A 6819-nucleotide genomic window follows, 5' to 3' on the forward strand; every position below is an offset into this window, starting at 1 on the left:
AGACTTGAGGGTACTGGTTGATGAGAAACTTAACATGAGCTGGCAGTGTGTGCTCCCAGCCTAGAAAGCCAACCGTATCCTGGGCTGCATCAAAAGGAGTGTGACCAGCAGGTTGAAGGAGGTGATCCTGCCCTTCTACTCTGCTTTTGTGAGACCTCACCTGGAGTATTGTGTATAGTTCTGGTGTCCTCAACATAAAAAGGACATGGAGCTGTTGGAACAAGTCCAGAGAAGGGCCACGAGGACGATGAGGGGTCTGGAGCACCTCCTGTATGAAGACAGGCTGAGGAAGTTGGGGTTATTCAGCCTGGAGGAGAGAAAGCTGCTTGGAGACCTCACAGCAGCCTTTCAGTATCTGAAGGGGGCCTATAGGGATGCTGGAGAGGGACTCTTCATTAGAGACTGTAGTGATATGAGAAGGTGTAACAGGTTAAAACTTAAACAGGGGAAGTTTAGATTGGGTATGAGGAGGAAATTCTTTCCTGTTAAGGTGGTGAGGCATTGGAATGGGTTGCCCAGGGAGGTTATGAATGCTCCATCCCTGGCAGTTTTCACGGCCAAGTTGGACGAAGCCTTGGTTGAGATGGTTTAGTGTGAGGTGTCTCTGCCCATTGCAGGGGGTTTGAAACTAGATGATCTTAAGGTCCTTTCCAACCATAACTGTTCTATGATTCTATGATTCTATGATTTCTGAGCCTGTTTATTGAAGTGTATAGTGTAGTTCATGTCATTAACATAAATCAGATACTTTTGATCCTAATTTAAATATGGTCATAAGATGAAATGCTCTGCTGATCCTTACCCATTTTTTACTGAAGACGAAAGGAGATAACTCTGTTTGACCTGATAAACTTTAGGTAAGGTTTATTATATGATAGCATAGAAAAAAAAAGGTATCCTTTTATACTATTTAACGTTATTATTTAATTAGAAGGCTTTAGTTCTTTTGATTGTTTCCAGTTTATTATGGAGGTGTATTTCTTAAACCTTCAGAACATTTTAGACTTCCTTTTTGAGAAACAGAAGGAAATCATTGCTTGCTGAAACTGTCAGACTAATGGCACTAGAAGTGCACATTATGTGGCAGCGTTGTTACAGCTTTGACCCTTTTGTTCTAAGGAGGTTCACCTCTGTTAGAGATTGACCAGTGAAGTGAGATAATTTTATGTTCATAACCATTCCAGTTTGTTAATAGTCTGTTTACTTTATTTACTAGCTGGAACTAAACTTGGACTGATGGCATGAATAATAAAATGTTTGTAGCAAACACCTTTTTCAAACTGTTTTATATGCTGCCTTATTAAAATAGACACTTATTAGAGAGTTACAATATGAATGTCAAAGTAAACTTTTAGAATTACACAAATTATATTAACAGAGAAAGGATAGACATTTAAAACTCTTGTAATTTTTTTTTAAATGTTTCTGATTGTTTATGCAGAAATAAGTAAGCATAGACAACTTCAGAATGTTACTGCGTGATTTAGAAGGTGATATGAGAAAAGGATTTTAAAATTACAATGCATTGAGAATTTACAGTGATTCTGTTTTAGACAACAGCTAGAGAATTTTCTGTATTGCAAACCAAAGTTGTACTTGTCTGCTGACACCAAAAATGACCAACGTTTAAGGATAATTATTTTTTTAAACAAGGAGCTATAGGAAGTGCTGGAAAGCCTCTGTCAGTATAAGACACTGGCAAACTATACCAGAAAATCAAAAATATCCCATGAAACGGAAAAAAAAGAGTTGCTAAAATAGAGGGAATGGATGAGGGCATAGAAACAGAGAGAAAACAGATCTAAGTGAAGAGGTCAAACGCACTATCAAATCAATATATACCTGAGCAAAGGCAAAAAACACACACACAAATCCTTTAAATATTCATAACATAAGTGAAAAAAAAATTGATAGAAGAGTTAGGTCATTCTTGACTACCACTTGATTCAGGTGAACTAAAATAACTCTAATAGATTACTCCTGAATTACAGATTAATGTATAATTTCTTTTTAAAGGGATCTAATAATGTCAGATATCAGAAAAAAAAGGAAGATTAGACAGAACTGATCTGCATATTATGGTAACTTGTGTAATATTTTGATAGAGAATATTGATAAAATTGAGAGCACATTTGGATAGATGATTTGTTGTAAAAATATTAGTCTTTATAAAAAAATAAATTTTTGTTTTTCTAGTTTGTCCTAGAGGGATGCTGTACTACAGTTGTAGCATCTTTACTACATAGCTTTGGTATCACACACACTTATCTAATGATAAAATAGGGTCTGTTCATGGATCTGGATAATTAGTTTCTAGAATGTCTCTCAACTAACTCTTTTCCAGGTCACCGATATTATACCTGAATAGAAGGAATCCCTTGAATATACAGAGCATCTAAGCAATTGATTTCTTCTCCTTAGGAAACTGACCTGCAATATTCAGAAAGCTGCTATTAAGGAGAAAGGCATAGTTGCTTAAGGGAGTAACATTTCTCTGAAACTGTCTTCCCTGAGTTCACTCCAACCCCTTCCTTCTCTCATTCATTAGTAAAATATCTGGGACCTCAGAGTAGTTTCATCCATATGGCTTGACCTCACCACCAGTTATAAAAGATTCTGATCTTTATAGTCAATCTACAGTAAGATTTATCTAACCTGCAGAATGTTTAGGGGAAAAAAAAAAAAATTACAAACCTTAACCAAATATTTCAAGCGTACAATATATGCCCAGTGTGCATCATAGGTTTGTTATGATACCCCACTTGAGTTCAATTAAGAAAAAATACAAATCATAGATACATAATAATTTTGCAATATTAGCGGTAATGTGTTACTTTTATAGCTTTTTTCTCCTATCAAGAAATTTCCAAAGTGTAAGTTCTACTTAAATGAAAACTATAGCAAACTTTTTTGATTAATGAAATTCCATGTTAATCCCCCATGCTGCAAATCAATTATTTAATGCCTTTCACAGCTAATGGATCATGTAGTACTTTCTGATTAATGCCAACAAGCTAGTTTTAATGCAGTGAAGTAATCAATGATCTTAACCATTCCGTTTTAATAATACCTTTCTGGGGTTAGAGACAAAATACCAAAAAAAAAAATTTAAAGAAAATATTTTTACATGAGAACAACTCAGAACTCAAACTGCAGCCGGGAATATATAGTTGTGCTTACTAGTAACAGACAAAAAGCCACTATATTTTGACTACAAATGCTATATCTCCATTAAATAGCCAAATATCAATGATTAGCATTTTTCAGGACAGGCTTTTCCACTGAAGTATGTATTATATCAAATGTTTATTAATAGATACTGATGGAATCAAGTTGATAGCAATATCGTATAAAGTGTTCTGTATATTTTATTCATAAAAATTAATGTAAATTTGTGTGCTTACTGTGAGGATAATGAAGCACTGGAACAGGTTGTCCAGAGAAGTTGTAAATGCTCCATCACTGGCAGTGTTCAAGGCCAAGTTGGACAGATCCTTGGACAACATGGTCTGGGGGCTTGGAACTAGATGGTCTTAAGGTCCTTTCCAACTCTAACCATTGTATGATTCTGTGATTCTTCTCAAGTCATCTGTGGAGCACTGTGGTGGGTATTCTGCAACAGTGCTGAATAATGTTTTATCAATGATATATGTAAGAATTGTATATTATTGAGGAAGGAAGCTTGGGATAATAGGGAAAAAAAAGTTATCATGATAAATTACTAGTCTCCATCCTGTGAAAAATTATGTGATAAAATCTGATGTGCATTGAAAGGAAAAAAAGTTATTATCTACCGCACTGGTTTTGGTTAGGATAGAGTACAGTTTTTTCATAGTAGCTTTTATGGGGCTAGGTATTTTTTTTTGAGACCACGAGTGTTGATGACACACCATTTTTAGCTCTTGCTGAACAATGTTTGCAGAGCTTCAAGGCATTCTCTGCTTTCTCACACTGTCTCGCCACTGAGTAGCCTGGTGGTGCAATAAGAAGTTGGAAGGGGACACATCTGGGTCAGCTGACTCCAAAGGCATATTCCACAGCATGTGATGCCATGCTCAGAAAAAAAATCTGGGGAAAGAGGGAGGAAGAAGAAGATATTCAGAATTATGGCATTTGTCTTCCCAAGAACCCATTATGCACGATGGAGCTCTGCTTTCCTGGAGATTGCTGAACGCCTGCTTGTTCATGGTAAATAGTGAATGAATTCCTTATTTTGTGTTGCTTGTGCACATGGTATTTGTTTCACCTGTTAAACCATTTTTATCTCAAGTCATGAGTTTTCTCACTTTCACCCTTCCAATTCTTTTCCCCATCCCACTGGCTATGTGTGAGCTGCGCAGCAGGAATCAAAACACAACATTCCTTTTCAGTGCCCAACATGGGACACCAAAAAGGTTGATACCAAAGGCTGACCAGCAGCTGAAAGGAGGTGATCCTGCCCTTCTACTCTGCTCTTGTGAGACCTCACTTGGAGTATTGTGTACAGTTCTGGTGTCCTCAACATAAAAAAGACGTGGAACTGTTGGAAAAAGTCCAGAGGAGGGCCACGAGGACGATGAGGGGTCTGGAGCACCTCCTGTATGAAGATAGGCTGAGAAAGTTGGGGCTGTTCAACCTGGAGAAGAGAAGGCTGTGTGGAGACCTCACAGCAGCCTTCCAGTATCTGAAGGGGGCCTATGAGGATGCTTCGAAGGGCCACTTCATTAGGGACTGTAGTGGTAGGACAAGGAATAATGGGTTCAAACTTAAACAGGGGACGTTTAGACTGGATATAAGGAAGAAGTTTTTTACTGTGAGGGTGGTGAGGCACTGGAATGGGTTGCCCAAGGAAGTTGTGAATGCTCCATCCCTGGCAGGGTTCAAGGCCAGTGTGGACAGATCCTTGGGTGGCATGGTTTAGTCTGAGGTGCTCCTGCCCATGGCAGGGGGCTTGGAACTAGATGATCTTAAGGTCCTTTCCAACCCTAACTATTCTATAATTCTATGATTCTATAATACAAGGATCCTTGCTTTACTTACTATATTCCTGTTATTGAATTTACATGCCCGGTGGTTGAAACCATTCATGAAACAAGCCAACAAATGATAACAAAGGCATATCATGACAACTTTGTGTGAATGATAAATAATTTCCAAACAGTTTAAATGGTTTCACTGCTATTTTTCCGAATACTCACTTATTAGGAGACTTCTGATGGAGTGAAAGAAACTAATACTGTTTCCCTTATTTGTATGTTATCTTGTATGTGTGTGAGCTGTGAGTGAGAGGAGGGTTGTAAACAGTATAATTGTTTGCACCATCTTGTGATGCTTTTTAGTAATGAAGTCCTGCACATACACTAACAAATATGCTTATAAAAATTCCAATTACCTCTAGATGGTATCGTTATCCTCATTTTTATACATACAGAAGTGAAGCTAATTACCCTTTTTTTCCTCTAAATCATGTTGAAATGTCAAGTGGTTTCGATTGGGTATTGCCTTGAAGTATAAATATTGCCTAGCAGCTTTTAAGAAAATTGGGGTTTGGTGAACGTTCCTCAGCAATCAATTATTATAGATTTAGCTTCACCACTGAGGTTTGGATTCTGATTTTGTTTCATCTTAACAGTAGGTTAGATACTGGCAAGAGAAGAACAGTATGGCTTAATCATGTGTGTGGTGTTTTGGGGGGATTTAGGAACCCACTCTTCACTTGAAAATCGCTCATATTCTTGTCCTGGGTTCAGCAGTAGCAGTCATTTTTCTCTCTTAGTAGCTGGTGCAGCACTGTGGTTTTGACTTTTGGTCTGGGAACAGAACTGATAACACCGATGTTTTTAGTTACCGCTGAAATGTCTAGACTGACCAAGGACTTTGTGAGCCTTGTGCTCTGCCAGAGAGGAGGGAAAGCTGGATGGAAGCAGAGACAGGACACCTGACTCAAACTAGCCAAAGAGGTATTCCATACCACAGCATGTCATGCCCAGGATGTAACTGAGAGTTACCCAGAAGGGCTAGTTGACTGCAAGGTTGGACTAGGTATCAGTCAGTGCTTGGTTGGGCAGGGTGGGGTGAGTTATCGGTTGGTGGGTGGTGAGATGTTGTATTCTCTTCCCTTGTTATTTCCTTTATCATTATTATTATTGGTGGTAGCAGTAGTGATTTGTGTTATACCTTAGTTACTAAACTGTTCTTATCTCAAGCCGTGGGCATTGCATTCTCTTTGATTCTCCTCCCTGTCCCTCCGGGAGCAGTGGGAGGGCAAAAAAGGGGGGAGTGAGAGAGCGACTGCGTGATTTATGGCAGACTTTGTTTAAACCATGACAATTCTGAAGAACTGGTGATTTGATTTTGACTTTGTTCTGTGGAAAAAATAATTAATTCACATTAAAATAGGCAGTTGCAATGTGATAATTCTCAGCATGACATACAGCTAAAAGTGCAGTCAGGCAGCATCAGTTCACAAAGGTAAAGTCCTTTAAGGTATATGCACAGATAACTGAATGATGGGAACATTTTGGAGTAACAGAGATGTCTTGGGTTGTGTAGCCATTAAATGAGGCCATAATAAAGCCTCTGAAGAAATGGTTGTTATTAATAAAAGCTAATGTCAATAGCACTGATTTAACAGCTAGGATGTGTGTGTGTTATGTTGCTAGTTCTATTCCAGCGTTATCCTGCAATCAAGATAGATATTGAGCTATAAAATGTATAGATATAGATTTATTTTAAGGACAGCATTAGTCATTATAAAGCCTCAAGTATAGCTACTGTGATTCCATGTGCACCTTTGGAAAAAAAAATAAAATTGCTGAGGGGACTATTATATTCATATTG

Source organism: Pezoporus wallicus, unplaced genomic scaffold (genome assembly GCF_028554395.1).
Source record: "Pezoporus wallicus isolate ANWC-B61680 ecotype Strahan unplaced genomic scaffold, APGP_CSIRO_Pwel_v1 contig_4758, whole genome shotgun sequence".
Lineage (NCBI taxonomy): Eukaryota > Metazoa > Chordata > Aves > Psittaciformes > Psittacidae > Pezoporus > Pezoporus wallicus.